The sequence below is a fragment of the Atta cephalotes genome, assembly GCF_000143395.1.
Source record: "Atta cephalotes unplaced genomic scaffold scaffold00009, whole genome shotgun sequence".
Lineage (NCBI taxonomy): Eukaryota > Metazoa > Arthropoda > Insecta > Hymenoptera > Formicidae > Atta > Atta cephalotes.
Window position 1 is genome coordinate 1,793,263 of NW_012130073.1, and position 18,696 is coordinate 1,811,958.

Sequence of the window (18,696 nt, forward strand, 5' to 3'; positions counted from 1 at the left end):
TCTCTCTCTCTCTCTCTCTCTCTCTCTCTCTCTCTCTCTCTCTCTCTCTCTCTCGTTCTCTCCTTTTTCCTTTACGGGACCTCTCGATCGTTAGTTCCGTTATTTTCATGCCCGAGTCAACGACAGTGCCTTTTCATCGCTGCACTTGAATATTCTTATCGAATTAAATCGGTTTTCACGCCGCGTGAGCACAATTATGGAATATCATTGTCATCGGACAGGTACACAACTCGTCGTGCGTTACAACCACATTATCCTTCTATCGATAATGTGCATGTACCAATTAAAGATTTATGATAATGAAATTTTTAAATTTAAATTAATTAAATACAGGAAGTTGCGCAAGTATAATGTAATAAATGTGTGTATGAATATCTCACGCGTTATTATAAAAAAATAATATCATTACAGATTACGAGTTGCAGTATTAATAAATTTGCATATACTTAATGTATGTTTATTTTCACACTTCTGACTGAGTTAAAACACTGATGAGGACCTAAAGCACTAGATAAAACGTTTGCGAAATTGTATAAACGAATCTCTAGATGTAATAAAATTTAAATTACGCATCAATATCCACATTGACTCTTATTGATGTATTTTTAATTTATTTTTATAGATTTAATCTCAGAGCTGTAATACATATTATTTAACTTGTTTGTTTAGATTTTATTATCAAGATATACAGAAAACTCGCGAGATTAATTCATCAATGAAAATCGACTATTGTCAGCTGAGTAAACTGTCGTTCGTGATCGAAGCTAACATTGGCATTGCATACACGTAATTCTCTATAAACCACTCCTGTCTTTCAGCATCGTCAATTGTGAGAAAGAAATACAAGCGACAAATTCTCACGTCATGTAATCCTATAACGCAATAATTACTATTATATATACAAAATACACAATAATATATGTAATAAAAAAATATACTATATGTGTATATATATATATATATATATATATATAAAACCGGAAAGTATATTCCTGTTATATTTATAAATATATATATATATCTTATAATTTATATAATAATAAAATTATTTAAAACAAACACGTGTAATTATCATATTGTTTTCTTGACTGTTTGTTAATCACGCCTTAAATTAAATCATTATCACGATTCTATTTCAATATTCATTATACTTTACACCAAATTAAAATATCAATAGGATTACAAATTTTGGTAAATTATTTGGATTTAACATTTTTAGGATTAAACGCGCTACGCGCGAAAAATTGCCGCGTCGCGATTCGCAAGTTGGCCATCAACGAGACACGTTCACGGTGTAAAAGGTGGGCGCTCTGCGTGCGTCCGGCTGGAATTACGAGCCTGGGCATTAAAATGTATCGAAAAGAGACAGCTGTATATACGCAGAGAGTATTTATGGGCATAGGCCTGGTCAGAAAGACAAGGAAAGAGACAGAAAGAGGCAATCGGTATGGACGCAGCCAGCGGATCCGGGCTAGGTCGTTCAACCAACCGGCTAACCATCGAACCGTCCGACCAGTCCGCAACGGTCGAAGCACCTTACTCTTAACAGTCCGTACCAACAAGGAGGAAGAGAGAAGGAACAAGAAGAAGATAACGAAGCAAGAAAGACAAAATGAGGGAAGCAACAAGGAAAGAGAAAGAGCGGATGCTTAGCACCATCATCACCGAGTTCCACCAATGGCCGGGTGATTCTGTGTCTTCGCGCTAATGCGAACTGGGTGCAAGGGTCCAATCGTACAGAGAAATCGGCGTAAGCGAACGGCACAGGATTGTAACGCGAGGTGTGAGTCCAGTCGAACTAGAGGCACTTTTAAACGCTCACCATTGTATCAATAATGTCACCGGCGGGGACGATTTATCGTGATACGAAACGTTCTTCGAGAAGGCAACGAAGAAACACAATATCCCATCTCCGTTTGCAATCTACATATGCAAGATCAATACTTATGCGAATATCAGTAAAAAGAAAAGTGACTAAATCGAGCTTGATTAAGATAAATATTGAGTTGGAATGAAAGTTTGTATAGCACAACTTCAAAATTTAAGCAGTTGCGTTAAAAATAAACAAAATTTAAAATTAAAAAAAGAGTTTAAAACTAAAATTCTATAAACTTTACGAATTAACAATATGATATAAAATATTATATTAATCTTTAAAATTTGATCCGAGAGAATTATATAGCAGTAAGTCTTTGACCTATCTTTTTCTTTATTAGAAAAATTTCGAGAAAGATAAGCGAAATAATACTTTTTCAACTTATCACAATTTTTATCTATGAATAAAGAATTTTTTTTATGGAGGAAATAGCAAAATGTTTTTTAAAACTAAATGATTTCAATCTAAGAATTCCTTAAAAAAATCAAATCTATTTGAGAACACCTAAATGTAGCCTTATCGTATTTGAATATATTAGCTGTCGAGAAATATTATATAATGAGATAATACTTTATTCTTAATTCAATTCTAATTTTTAAAAATATTACAATTGAATTTAATAACAAATTCTATGTATTATATGTATTAATTATAGATTCTTACGATAAAATTATACTTATTTTGATAAACAATTGCTGTAGGATTTAGGATGATAGCCGCCTAGCAAATGCTTCTGCAACAAACATGTAACAATACAATCGAATCTTTGCGGAAAAATAAATTCCCTAAAATCAAGTTTAGGAAGTTATTTATGAAAAGAAAATTATTAGAGATTTGGAAATTCTATTCAAGAATGGCATTTCTAGAAATTTAATAATTCTATTCTTAATCAATTAAAAATCTCTAAACATGATTTTTTTCTCTTATTCTGCTCGATCTTTTCCGTGCAATTTTAATTAATAAGATATAAATCTTTTGTTTTACATTCATATTCCAACTTACACAGAGTGATTACTGCTCAATAATATATATCTATCTTATATGTACATATTCAAGTCGAAATATAAATATGAAATGAAAAAATCAAGAAGCAAAAATTCGCTCGGTTCCAACTTACTCAAGATATGAACTGCCTACAATCGCCATATTTATTCGCGATAGCGATACTCGCAATTTGTGATGATCCGTACGAAATACGAGGCGATGATACAACGACATTCGTTTTTCTCGTAAGGGCAACGATACGGAGGAAGGCGGATCTGTGTGCCCTCGTGAAGATACTCTTAAACGTCCCACGGATTCCACCTCTGTCAAGCAGGCTCCTCCTATTTCGCGTGCATGTACATACACACGTTCGTTTGTTTCCACTTAGGTTGACGGAATCTCCTTACGTAGCACGACAATCCTGCACGACTCCGGATCGTTAAAATGCACGTAAGTAGAAATTGGAATTCTCCGTCCGGCAGGAAAGAGGGGTATACAACGCGAAGGAGGAAGCGGTAATATCGAAACAACTGATACCATTAAATGAAAGACGTTGAATACTAATGAATAGAAATCACCGTTCTTTGTCATTGCGGACGGAATGATGTCACGCGAGAAGAAGTTACGAGAACGCAAATCATATCACCTTGAGCGATGTAGATATCTATTTAATCTTAACTGTGGTAGATTCGTGTAAGAATGAGAGAAAATCGAATATAGGGTATACAGGAAATAGATAAAATAATATATGTATTTGATAAATATATATATACTTGATTTACTATTTCTTTCATATAAAATTCTTTAAAAATCTTTAATAAAAAATTGGTCTATCACTTGCTTTTAATACTCAATGCTTGAACAGTTATCAAATGTGTATTATTCTTTTTGATAGAACATCTTTCAATTGCTTATACGAGATAATTGATATTGCAGGAGGAAATTTTCTTCTCATTCTGTTTTCCAAAATTGTCCCTTGTTCTCCAAAACTTCAATCTCCAAATCTTTTCTACCTAATGCAATCGCCTTGATTTAAATATTATTTTTAGTTTCGAAGAGCAAAATAAAAAACCAATTTTCTTTTCTAATATTTTTTAAGCAATTAGAAGATGTTCTGCTCTCCAAAAAAATGATACGTATCTATAATAATAGTTACTACACTATTCAAACATATATGACTCTATTCCACAACAAGGATAGAATCTGTAATAAATACAAATAATAGACCAACTTTTTATTAACAAAATAAGTAGATAGTACATTCCTCACATATTTACATTATTTTGTCTATCCTTCATTTTCAAAAATCATAGAAGCAATGGTAATCCAATTCCTTGCGTTAAATAATATTTTATTTTTAACTTTGATATGTATTGAGAAATAAATCAATCATTTCTGTGATTAGTTTCAAAATAAACAGCATGCACTTAATAAATAATAAACTAAATGCGAATCAAATTTAATACATTCTCTTTCGTTAAATTGTTTAATGCTCTATTATTTTAGTTAAATCAACAATATAATCAAGTAAGAGTAGTGGAGATATATAAAAATGATTAAGATAATTCAAATTGAATATAATTTGACATTATAAATTTAGCAATGTACAAATAAAAAATTCTCTTAATCTTAAAAAAATATTAAACATAATTTAGTAAAATATCTAATTATTTGAATAGGTAAAAATAGTTTTGCGCAACAATAGTGATTTTATTGTCATAGACCTCTAAGAGACCAAGCTTCATTTGAAATAAAATGTTTTGCAGCAACTCTTCTCCCTTTCGTTTACGCGTTACATCCGGTATCTTATCACTTTACGCTTGCCCTTTTCAAACGTTCACATCGCAGTGACGCGTTCGCATCTTAGCGTAGGTTTTTGACGTTCCCCACAGCGAAGCTGATCTTAACACGTTCGTTTACCGAAGAGGCCAGCCGTCTGCGCATCAAATCGCGACGCACTAACGACCAAGAAGACTCGGCGGCGGCAGCACGAACCGGAACCGCTAGCAGTCGTTCCTCGGTCTCGGAAATAATATTCCTAAGTTTTTTTACGGAGCCACGCATCTTAAACAAAAAATAAAAAAAGAGAGAGAGAGAGAGAGAGAGAGAGAGAGAGAGAGAAATGGCAAACGGGGCAGACGTGGCGGAGGTACAGGACGATGCCTGGGACGGGCAGAGGGAGAGAGAAGGTGGCGGAGGCGCTGCACCACGGAGAATTGAAAATGATGATTGGCGGTAAGCGGGCTGCCAGCGTTGATGGAGGAGCAGGAGGGCGGAGAAGGGAGGATGTAGAGAAGGCACAGCACGTAAAGGAGTACTAAATAAGAAAGCCACGAGGGAACCGGGACCAGCGGGGACCGGGAGGGAACCGCGAGCAACTCTGATCTGAAGGAGGACATCGCAACAAGGCGAGAAGGGGTGGGCAGGCGAGGAAGGGGGAAAAGAACGACCGCTGGAAAAAGAGTCGGGCAGCGCGCGAATTAAGTCGATCGCGGTGCGTGGAACCACATCCTTCGCGCCCGCTGCCTCCTTCGCGGATATCGGCCTCTCTCCCGGTATCCCAGTCCCTTTCCCCGCAAACCCCATCCCGCTCCCGCATCATCAGCCGCGCTTCTTCTCGCTCCTATGAGAAACGCATCGACGCGCGTACCCCCTTCTTTATTATCGGCATCGACCATCGTCTTTTGTTTTATAATAACCGCCGCGCGGCTGCGGTCACGCCGCTCTCCGCGCATCGACGATCTCCTTTTGCAATGCCGGAGGAACTCACCGCGCGCTCCGGAGGAATATAGGGAGGAACCCGGTCGAAGGGGGTCCGTAGGTTTATCGCGATAAATCGCCGATGGCCGGTAGTGACGTCGAACTGCGTGCACGTACTTCGATTGTTACACCGTTCCCCGCTCGGTTGTAGCGTTGCGAAACTGTGAAAAGATTGTAACGTCGATCAGTCTGTCGGCCAATCGACCGGTTGGTTGTTTAGCGAAATCCGGTGGTAATTTTAATGTCACGAAGTCGGTAGCTAGTACGATAAGCGCGTATCACTACGTTAAATCGTTTCGCTACGGTAGACAATAGAGTAATAAACTGTCGGAAAATCTCTCTTTATCCAAGCTCGCTCATTGAGAAACAAATCGCGTTGGCAATTGCTGATATTGCTGGATTAGAGAAAGAAATAAAATAAATAATTTGATATTTACAGAACAAGTTTTGTAGAACCATAAATAATTTCGATAGTGATCGATTGATATAATAATATTGATCAAAAAAAGCTTTTAATTTCGTAGCTTATTTCTTTGATAGTAACGATCGTTTCTAAATACTTTAATTCGAGACGCATTCAGAAAAAAATATTTAGTTTCAATAACTATAAAATAATAATATAAATTATAATTCTATATATAAAACATGTATAGTTATTACCTTTATAATTATCATTACTATCTTTCTACTTTCCGTTTAGAAGATACAATCGACATGTCATTCTACACTGAATCTGTTTCATAGTTATTGCAACTGTAAAATAATTCAATGTATTCAATTATATATATTAATTTCACACATAAAAACTTATATATTATAGTTGTCACCTTATATAGTTGCGCTTTATTATTGCTGTTTTTCTCTTGTGCAGAAATGAGTGAGATAGATTGAAGTATATGTCACAAGTGTGTTGAATATTAATATACATACGTCACGAGAGTCGTCGGATTATAGCGATTTAGATCATAAAAGCTCTTAGCATACGCAAAATCGTCTTCCATTCGCTGATCTGCTTAACGAAAAGATACACGGGCACTATTTTACGACGTGGCCTTTTATTAAATATTCCTGCATCGGATGAGACCAAGTTACATCTGGCTCTCTCGTCGTCGGAGACGGTGATGCGAAGAATAGATAAGATCGCGACAACGGGGGGGCTACGTCTCGACGAAGCGCCCTTAATTCGGCAATAAAAACGCCGGCTCACGTATATTATTTTATTTTGGTACCCGGACCGCCGCGACTTAAACGCATCCATAATTACCGGTGTCTACGTGAACCGCTTAACTTATCGCACGCTCCCGCGCGTACAAGCCTAATTTATGCGTGCGTGGATTTTAACTCCCACGCCGTGCGCTCTCGGGAGAGTGCACCGCACCGCGCACCGTTTGGATTGTTCATGCCCACGAACCCTGAGTGCTTTGCGTATACCCGTCCCCGGGGCCCCGGCAAGAGTTATCCGCGTCGAGTTGCGACGAGCTCCCGATACGCCCGGCACGAATCCAGATCAACCGCGTTGGTTTTCGCGCGCCGACTGGAAAGCGAAATCGCGCCGCCGCCCATAAATCGCGCGGCGAACACGCATTTCACCGAACGAACTCGCGTTCAATCGATTCGTACGTTGTATTTTTACGCTGTATTCCTGTAGCACGAGTATGACGTGTTGCGAGATATCGCCTTTCGTGAGTAATGCTGAGTGGTAACACGTACATTTTCTTATGCCGGAAAGGAAAATATTTACCACGTTAAGGTTCGACGTGATTTCACTGATATTATCTGTCAATTAAAAGTTTTTCAACACCATCCACATTTTATAAGTATACATATTCGCGTATAGTTAGTTTAACGTAGATGATTAAATCGCAGGTGATTTAAAGATACAAGTTGATAAGTGGGATAGAACACCCCAAAAAATTAATCTTTATATTTAGTTTAATTAGTATTATTTTATTTTTACTGAATGTAATTAAATTTATATTCATATATTTTTAATTTATTTTTAGTAATTATTAATTATATCCTTTTATAAAATAGAGAAATATAAAAAATAATTATCTTTAGATTTCGTACTTCTCACCCAACATCAACTAACAATAACGTAACATTAATTTCTTTCTAATTTATGAAATGTTTAATTTAATATTCAACGTAAATATAATATATAATATTGTACATAATAGTTATATTGTTTAGTACAAACCAGATTGGTACAGACTAATGTTTTTTTTTAAGAGTAAAACGTATTGTGTTTTTTCTTAAATATATTTTAAGGCTTCAAATATACTTTAAACAATAGTATAAAAAAAACATATTTAAAACATATTTAAAACATATTAAAAACATCAATTAAGCATATTTTAAAGCATGTTTAAGACACGTTTAAAACATGTTTTTTACCAATCATGGTACAAACTTATAACATTGATGTTGTGTTATTATTATTATTAGTTCGTGTTTTCTGCATATTTTCCTTTGCCAGAACAAGATTTTTAAGAAAATTGGACCACCACATCTATCCACTTAATTTTATATTAAGTCCATAAAAAAAAGCGTCAAAAGAGGTTTCAGCAAAATATGAAAAGTGAGTAGAAGAACGATTTAACCGCGAGAGATGCCAGAGTGCTTGCTTAAAATTGTTCGCTCGTCATGTTGTTTATACCAATTGTTTGAGAAGTTCAGTCGAATCGTAGTACCTACGGAAGTGTGTAACAAGTGAACTCATCTTCGACGGGAGAGCACTGTACAATACGTAGAAACCACAGAACACAGTGAAGAATAATGTGAAAAGCGGCAGGTAAGCGCATGCCATGGAGACGCGAAAAAAAAGCACGAGCGAAAGATAAGCGATGCTGCTCGCACTCGACTGAGGTAGACCCGGTAATTTTGTCGAATTGCGCCGAGCGATTACCGTACGTACAACAGTATGAATTTTCCGTTTGTTTGAGTTACAGGTTTGCGCAAGGTCGCTCAACAACCTGCTGGCTCTCGTACGGAAGGAAGGAAAGGTGATCAGTTGAGCGAAGGAGTCGTTCTGGATGGCAGGGATACACAAGAATCGGGCGAGAAGGGTGCGTTACACGCGCGAATAGTCCTGAAGACCCTTCGAACAATGACCAGAAAAAAGGAGGACCCACGCAGTTGCTTTCTCTGTACTGAGAGGGCCGGTAATTTGCCTGATGGCCGGCGATTAACACTCAAATGAACGGCGGGGGGAAACGCATGGAGCTTTATCCCATCTCTGTATTCCCGGTGTTACTGCCCCTATCGCCGCTCCTTTGTTCCTGTAGAGATTCCTCGCTGGATCTTTCTCTCGTCCTCTACCCGTTGAACAATGATAGCGGCGATTCCGCACCGCGATTTTTCCGGCAGCTGAATAAAGAAGGAGGAAGAGAAGGAGGAGAAGGAGGAGGAGGAGGAGGAAGAGGAAGAGGAGGAGGAGGAGGAGGAGGAGAAGGAGGAGAGGAGGAGGAAGAGGAGGAGGAATAGGGGAAGGAAAATAAAAGAATAAGAATACACAACGTGAGCGTGCGCGCGCGCGTCTTCTGCGAGCCTGCCAGAAGAAGGATAATTCCCTGTAAGTGGATAATGTCTCGACGTTGCTCCTTGCCTACGCAGTCAGGATCGTCGTCTTGGCCAGTCGTTTCCCCTCTCAGTCTTTCTCTCCTGTTTCGATTCTCTTACGCTGCCTGTCGTTTCGCATGGAAGATCGTAGCCGATGGCTGGACGCTTTGTAGTTCGGTCTGTCTGTCCTACCTTCTCCGGTAGGACAGACTATTTCTAACTCTATCTTGAGTCCCGCCGAAGGATCTCATTGTGCAACCCGCTTTCATAGTTCCACCCAGTGCTCCCGGACGCGTCTCTGCCCATGGAATTCACGTTTTTCCTTCTTGCTGTATTTCCCCTTGCTTCTCTTTCCATCCGCGTCGGGCACTTCTCTTCCCTTACCCCGGACTTTTATCGTGCAGGGATAAACCCGCGCTGCCGTTTGCGGCTCATCCTCCAATTATCCCTAATACAGAGAATACTGTGGAACGTTATTATTACTACCGTCTATTTGGAATCGTTGCTTTCCTTCTTGGCTTTCTACACCGCGACACGTGGTGAACCATGAATGTCGAGCGTATCTAGAGAATTGCTGAGAATCGTCTTCAAAAGAAAGAGTGTAATAACAGAAGTTGTATAGCAAGGTAAATTACAATGCATGATAAATTAAGTTCAATAGCGGATGATTATTCCAATTCAACAATTCTGCATGAAAATCATAAAATAATATTAAAATTGTTCAAAAATTGTCAGATAATTATCGGATATTTATCGGATTTCAAATATTTTTTGCATATTTACAATTTTCATTAACCTTTTAATCAGTAACGATGATATATTTATGATATACCAATATAGCACAAATTATTCCAGCAACATTGCAACGTTTCAACAATATTACAGTAACTTTGCAAACGTTGCAGTAATGTTGCAAATTTTTGTTTTGTATGGACTAAAAGACCAAAAGTGTAACTTTAAATCAATGTAAAAGTACATAGAAGGAATGATTGCCCAAATATATTAAAAATTTTTACTAAATATAAGACCTGAAATAATTTTATTGAACCATCAAAATAACATAGAATGTATAATGAGCAATGCTAATTTATCTCCATTCGTTCATTTTTTAAAAACATTAACAATATATGATAATAAAGATACATAAATAAAAAAAATCTGTTCGATTTTATTAAGAACTACATTTACTATCTAAGATTAGAAATCAAATATCTCAGACAATCATATACAATTGTAAAACAAAAACATTAAGAATAAAAATATTTACTTAGGTGTACGATTTTTTTAGTCCATACAAAACAAAAATTTGCAACATTACTGCAACGTTTGCAAAGTTACTATAATATTGTTGCAATGTTGCTGGAATAATTTGTGCTATATTGGTATATCATAAATATATCATCGTTACTGATTTAAAAGGTTAATGAAAATTGTAACGTAACTTCTATTATAGATGTGTTTACAACGAGATGTTATAGCAGACTGAACAACTGCTTCGTGCTCAGACACATTTACGCGTGTTTTGTTTGTAATGTAGCCTCGATTATTCTACTTATTACTCCTATAGTTTACTGACTTTGGTCTCCCCTACGAATGCCTGAAATCAAAATAAGATGTCTTCAAGATATTTTTATCTTATGTTTATATCTTATGTCGATTTTGATATACGTGCTGAATATTATCAAAATTTAGATCAAAGTTGAGTAAGTTGTTGTTGCCTAAAGTCAGTTAGATCAAAGTTAATTAACTCTGGCTTTAGGCCTAAGATATCTCATTTCATGATAATTATTTTAATGGTCCAACAAAATTATATTTTCAGATCTGTTAATTTTTAGATACTTCAGCAAAACCATTCTTTCCATGTACAATTGCCTCATTTCGGTTTTCTGTATATTTTCATTTGAATTCAAAGCGGAATTGTTTCCTTCCTTGTTAGATGTAAAAAATTAATGATTATCGTTTAATTCTGTCGATGAACATCTTCCTGCGACAGAGCTTCGTTCGTTCGATAATAGATGCTCGGACGATTCTTTGTTCGCCACTGTCGCGTCGCTCATCAGGATGCGCATTCGAGATGGAAGAAACGAGAGAGAAGCAAAAAAAAGGAAGCGAGAGAAGCGACTACCAGCAAGGCCGTTGTAATTATTGTACTTCGCAGCGATTGTTCGAATACGTGCGAACTGTCGGTACGAATCTCAGCGGCACTTCGAACAGTGGAACGCGGCAATATTCCTCGTCGCACTTTAACTGCCACTCTCGCGTGGTCGCGTGAAGGAACCCAAGCGAGGGGTACGAGTCAAACGATATACCGCCTTGAAATCTACATCCAGTCTTCTGAATTTTATAGGCCGCCGACGAAGAACGGCGATTCCCTCACACCGCGCTCGCCATCGTCGTCTTTATGATGGGCATTTCCGTGACGGCTAAATGCAGCGCGATGCAACGCGGCCAGATCATCCGCCGAACAACTTTTTACCCATCGATCGCGATGACTTTTACGATAGCCAAGTCGCGGACCGGCCCCCTCGCGATCATAAAGCCTCCAAGACCGTACTTGAGTTTCGGATGGAACGCAACGCAACGAAACACAACACGATCCTGTATGAAGGACGCCACCTCTTTGTATGCCTCTAAATGCCATCAAGGAGCGTACGCGAGAGCGAGCGGTTACGCGAGAATTTGTATTCGTTATGCGCCACCGGTTTAAGAACGATTTACATTCTTAGTCGATGCTACGCCTTCTCTGGAGCCGCTCTCTCGACGCGAGATTAAAGTTCCGCAATTTGGGATTGCTCGTATACGAGCATTTTCAGGAGAGTTTTAGATTCCCATCAAGTCGAACTCATACACATTCAGACCGTCTTATAAAATGTCCGAATTAAAGCTTATTCTAGTGCGTTGACAAGAGATTTATGTTCTTTGCGTATTTTATATGTATAAAAGATCAGTCAGTGCAACTTTAACGAACGCAAAATATGTATATTTAAAAAGAATTTTAGATTTTCAAATCGAATTCGTACACTCTAAAAAATATGAAAGTAGATTTAACACCATTATGTGGAATCTATATACAGAATTCTAATCGTGTTGTACCGACATGAACACCAAGGGTTTTAAATCCATAGCATGGTGCTAATATTAATACGGTGAAAATTGAAAATTACATGAAAATTACAAACACTGTCTGCGAAGTTAGGATTTTATTAACTTTTAAAAAATAATGATTATTTCGATAGAACTGTCCATTATTCTACTGCTCTTTCAAAATAACAAAAGTTCTGCATTTTTAATATTAAAAAATCAAAAATAAAGGAAAAACTGCTAACTTCATGTTCCAGAACGATATAATTTCCTTTAAAAAATCAGATGCCACCAAATATTACGACATCTGCATATAAACACTGCATGTTAAATCTACGTCCAACACAAATTCAAAATCCTTAGCGTTTATATTAACACCATCATAGTATGGATTTAATTCATGATGTCCACATTATGTTAGTGTTTTTATCGATATTACTAATAAGAAGAGTTATATCACATAGTTTTAAATCCACACCCATGTTTTTTAGAGTGTATACATCTTATAAAATGTTTAAATTAAAGCTTGTTCTAGTCCGTAGACAAATGATTTATGTTCTTTGCAATGTTTTAGGATCAGCAGTTGCAATTTTAGCAAATGCGGAATGATATTTCGCAACTAAGATATGATGCGCACGTCCGAGTAAAGAAGATCGTACAAGTGCGCATATCGTGAAGAGCATAGCTGGCAAGACAGTGAGAATAATTTATGGCGTGGGAAGACATTTGCATTCCGCGAAAGATGCTTCGGCAGAGATGGTCAAGAAGAAACGAACTAGTAGAACGGAAGGGAAAGCAGAAGACATCGACATCTTTCCTCGCACAATCTAAGTAAAAAGATTTTACGACGAGGTGCCGGTGGTCATTTCTCCCTGAGCGCGGTCGAAAACGATCGAAAAATTGCGTACGACATAAACCAAAGAAAGAAGAGCAACGCGCCACGCGCGCCGATGAGAACAGCTTTGCGAATGGCGCGGCGCGGCGCGTCGTTGAAGAGTTCCCATGGATGCCAGACTCGCGGAGTTGAAAAAATCTATAACGTAAGCCACTAGTAGGCAAAGCACAATCCCCATTGGCTCTCTTCCCGAGGTCCGGCAAGACTCGCGCGAATAACTCTAGACTAGATCAAACCATAGGCCACGTTTTCGTTATTCTGCACTCCTCCGTGTCGGCTCGCGCCCAAGTAGACGAGAGGACGAGCCGGGTGAAACGATGAGCGACGAGCGAGCAGGCCAAACGGTCAGCGATCAGTGGAGGTCTCAAGACGGGCACACACTTTTGTTATGAGGATCATATAATATTCCAGTCAGCCTCGCGGTTGAACAACGGGCATCGGCACTCACGAGCTGAATGATAATTCGGTGGAGGGCTACGAGAGACGCTGGGTAATTGCCAGCTTCGCCAATCATTATTACGTGTGTCGTTGGATATGCAGCGCTATTGACACACGGGGGGAACGGGGGAAGGAGGGGAGGGGGGACATACAGATAAACGGGGCCCACGATCCGCAAACTAACGGCAATTCAGATGCGCATAATTTGCGCCTATCAGTCTACGGGAACTTATCAGTATTCTCGATAGTAATCTAAATTTGATATTATGTCATTAATGTTCTTCAGTGGTTTTCATCAAAATTTATATAACCTTCTAACAATAAGATTTTTTCTTTAGAAAGATTTTCGACGCTCTGACTAACAAAGTCATTATGGTCATATTTGATCCCGATTTTATCTATAATTATTAAAGGTAATATTAAAAAGAACAAATAGTTACGATAGCGTAACTACTTATAAATTATATAACAAATTTATTTATAAATTCATCTCTTAGATGATGCGTCAAATTAATTTATAATTTCCATGTTATAAGTTCGAGTAGACTGTGATTATAAACTATACCGAAAAAACCGGAACTGGGCAAATAGTTGTGATATTACCAGCATCTAATTTATGAATTAAATAAAAAATTAATTAATTTACAAATTAATCTTTAGATAATACGTCAAATTAATTTATAATTTCCACATTATAAATTCCGATTCAAATGGATTGTCAGAGACATGTAGCTATAATTAATAGATAATAATAGAAAATTACTGTCGCAAGTTGTGGCAGTTTGAGTATACGTGAAAGTTTATAATTAGCCATATAATTAAACTGCCATGCAATTCTAATACATGTTGTTGCCAGTTAATGCATACGAGAGATATACATAGTAATCTGATTGTATTTGATTTAGCGTGGGTTAATTAAAACAGTGTGCCGTGATCGATGTACCGATTATTGTGATACCTCTCGACATTGGTAACCAATATATAACGGTACTTCTCGATAAGGAAAATCTAAATCAAGATCAGCCAGTGATAATTAATCAGTCACTTTAATGTCTCTTCGATTGGAAATATTTATACTTGCAGCACAAATACGAATTGGTTTATGGAAAATCTGTTATATTGAACTTTTTCAGCGATTATTTATATATATATATTTATATATTCCGCATAACGTGATTAAATTATTCACATACATTTCTTCACAGTCTGTGCAACATAAATATAGCACAATTTAACATCCAATTCAAATGACATATCTAATATAGTTATCATTAGAGAGAAGATGTAGGCATTTCATTTTTTTATCATTGAGAATATGAAAATGATGTAACAATTACTGCCAATGTGTCAATCGTTTTAAGTATTTACATAAATGTTGACATGATATTGAGTAGAACAATTTTTTAATCAAATAATTAACGTTACTGTTAAATGAAATGATGTGACATAGTAAGAAGCATTACAACTGACTTAAAACGTAAGATGAAAAATGCAATGAGCCGATGCACACCAATGTGAATCAGGATGCAATAAATTATTACAAATAATAATGTCATCTTGAGCTCCAGAGGGTGCTCGTTAAACAGAAGGCAACACAATCGTGTTGCTAATGACTCTGGTGCAGTGGAGTTGTTTCTTAGTACAACCACGTGGCGTATAGGTACTTCGTCACGCGTAGAGGATGGTGAGTCCTGGCGAATCATTAGTAAGCTATCTACCTAGAACCTAGTAGTTTCCTTTTGCCACGAGGCAGATCTCGATCTGTACATTTATTGTCTACTCGCGCAAGAGAAATATTTAATTTTCCAAAAAATGTGTTCTGTTTGAAAGTAAAAGATATAAATATGACTTTGTTGATGACTATTATGATGGCTATTAAACTACCTATCATTTATAATTTAAATATGATTTCTGACTCGTAGGATATAATATCGAAAATATAATATTGAAAAGAAATCTCTATCAAATGAACACAAAGCCGAAATCTCGAAAATAATCATCAATAGAACAGGTACAATTTAAGAAAACCATCATAAATCATCAACATGAGATTGTTCTAATGAGCCTTGATAAAGTCATCTAATTACAGTTGCAGCGAATATACCTAAGTGAAAGGCTCGTAGGCGTGGCAGGAAGCGTACAATGGATGGGAAACTCGATAGTATACATAAAATATATATGATCACAAAAACCCGCGGCTAAGAAAGTTGCGATATCGCGAAAGGTTAATTACTACGCACAGTATTATACGCACGACTAGTAATGCATTTCGATGAGAAGAATGATATTTCCTTCAAGCGCATAGCAATCATTTTATTCGCTCGTTACGCTGGCTACCTCAATTTTTTCTTGATAGAGGCACGCTTTGCTAACTGAAATAGTTATCGAGACAAAAATACAGCATCTAGCAAATAATTAATATTCTTTTATCACAAATCTTCAAAAAAATATATTTATACATTTAATCCGTAACTGAAACTCTATGGATCCTGATCTCTGGGATGTTTTCCTAATTTTCAAAGAGTGCAATAATATAATAAATAGTATAATAAATTCTTAAATAATATAAAATAATTATTTCGTATAATTTTATGTTTTAATAATTTATGTCTTATTTTAGACAGATGCTACATTATCATACTATATTAGGACTAATTATCATACTATATTTATAAAAAGTTCAAATGTTGCAATCTTTTTTTTATATAATTAAAAAAACTTAAAACTTCTTGTGAAACTAATAACAAAAAATCTTTATGACATACTCTCAAAGACACACATATTCCTTTAACATAAAAAATATATTCCTATTATACAAGTTAAATAAGTTTTCTTGTAAAAATGCGTTGTAAAAATGCGTGCTACAAATGCAAGATAAATAAAAAAAGGAACCATGTAGAGGGAGTACGTATTAGAGAGAGGTTTCGAATCTCTATTTTGAGAACGGTAACAGGACTTCGCGGAACACAAGCGCTGGTAAGGACTCGTCGTGCAAGCGTTACAGATCTGATGGCACTAATGACGGGGTCCCGAGTGTCCACGTGTTGTGACACTAAGTGACCACACGAAAAGGAGGTACCACGAAGAAGTGACGATGATCAGTTTGTTAGGTTCCCTTGTCGGTTTGATAAATCGATGGTAACAAGTCGGACCGGAGAGGAGAGTCCGGAAGTGTCATTATTTTTACAGCATATCTGCTGGCTTAAGAATAATTTGCCGTGGTTAATCGAAATAAAGCGCAAGTCACGCTGCGCTGTTGCGTTCTATGAACTATAAGGCACCGTTGACGGTCCCAGGATGACTTCACGCTTGGCACAGGCCGATCGTGCAGGCGTTAAGAATGTGATGACACTCGCAATGAAGTCCTAGCATATGAAAACTAACTAAGCACAAGAAAATAAAAGAAAAACGTAGCCCACGGGAAGGGGTCTTTAAATTCTTTTGCGTCTGAATACTTTCACGATGACATCACTGATTCGTGTCTCTGCTATCATTAATAATATTCTCACACGTTCGATCGTTTTAGATATTGCGTAAAATAGGCAGTGTATATGCGATCTAGAAATTATCCATTACACTTAGTAACAGCCATCACATCTGTATTTTAAAAAAGTATATGAGAACGGTTTTGCTAAAATATGTACACTCTAAAAAAAAATGTCAGTGTGAATTTAACCGATGTTTATATAATTCTAAAATGTTAATATTAACATCAAAATGTTGAAGATTGTGAGAATTATATATAGATATCACATGTATTAAAATCACACCAATATTTTGTTGTACCATCAAAATAATTATGTAGGACATTCAAGGTTTAACAAAATTATTTACAGATTTGTATACCCTCTCCGATATACTCCTCGAAAGTATTGCCATACTTCATTCTCAGATAATTAAAAACTACCAATATATTTTTACCGATGTTAAAAGTCAGGGAAGAGAAAAGCAATTCATTTAAAAAATAAAATCCCATAACACGTTAGTAAATTATGAATACACCGTCTTCGTAATAAATTACAGTCTATGACATTCTCGTTCTTACAGACGCATTTGCGTAACATCTTGGAAGAAGCATCTTGTCAGCAGAAAATTCCGAAAAGTCCAGCACCTCGCGATTGAGTCCTGCGGTTCGGAGCGGCGCGTTAAGAACTACTCGTGCAGACATCAGGAATCCGATGACGTTAATGACGAGACTATGTGTCCGGATATTGACGCTAACTGGACTGACCAAGGGGAAGACTTGTTGGTACTGAAGACGGGCACGCAGAGGGGACGCAGAGGGCGAGAAGACGAGAGAAGCAGAAGTGGCGATGCCTGGGCAGAAAGTATCGTGCAGAAACGGCGTGTACGAGGTAACAAACGTCTCCTCGAGGCCTCGTGAGGCGAGGAGAGGAGGTCGCGGCGAGGTGAGGCGGCCGTTTTCGAGCCGCGGAGATGATTTACCTTACAACTAACAATATCCCTCCTTAAGGCCCTGGCGGATTTATTGGTTCTTTCTCTTTCCACCGGAGGATGTCCAGCGGGGATAGGGCAGTGCCTCGCGAAGTATCCGAAGAGAAGGAGAAAGAACGGAGACGGAGGGGAAATGTGAAGAAGGCCCCGGGCTCGAACCCGGCACCTCATTACCCGATAATTTACTACGCGAGTAATTAACTGGGCACACAAACGGTGCCACGTTATGTATACCCGGTGCGCGCGTATACACCGTCCGACAACTCTTCCTTCCCGGTACTTCTCGGATGCGTACGCTCGTATATTACCGCGCCGCGTCTTCCTGCCGATCTATTTATCCATTCGTTTTGGCGTGACGAGCCTTCGCTCCCCTGGCCGACCCGGATGCGCGCGATAAACGGTTCAATAATGGCGGAGAGCCCAACGAGAAAAAGTATTTACGACGTCTGCGTATTACATTTTATTTCTCTCGCCGATATTTTAGCACCACGATAATGGCGTGATAATTATGGTCTCTTATAGTGTATAACTAAGATAATAATAATATGCGCATATACTTATCGCAAGAACAAAGAGAATGAAGATGAAATTGACTAAAAAAAGTGTTGTTCCAACATTAAAGAAAAAATTTAATTGAAAATGAACG

At 37.5% G+C, this 18,696-nt stretch overlaps 1 pseudogene; it reads left to right on the top strand.

Annotated features, from left to right (window-relative positions):
* The window catches only part of LOC105627616, a 48,195-nt pseudogene extending 30,068 nt beyond the window's left edge, over window positions 1–18,127 (top strand).
* Window positions 18,128–18,696: the final 569 nt, after the last annotated feature.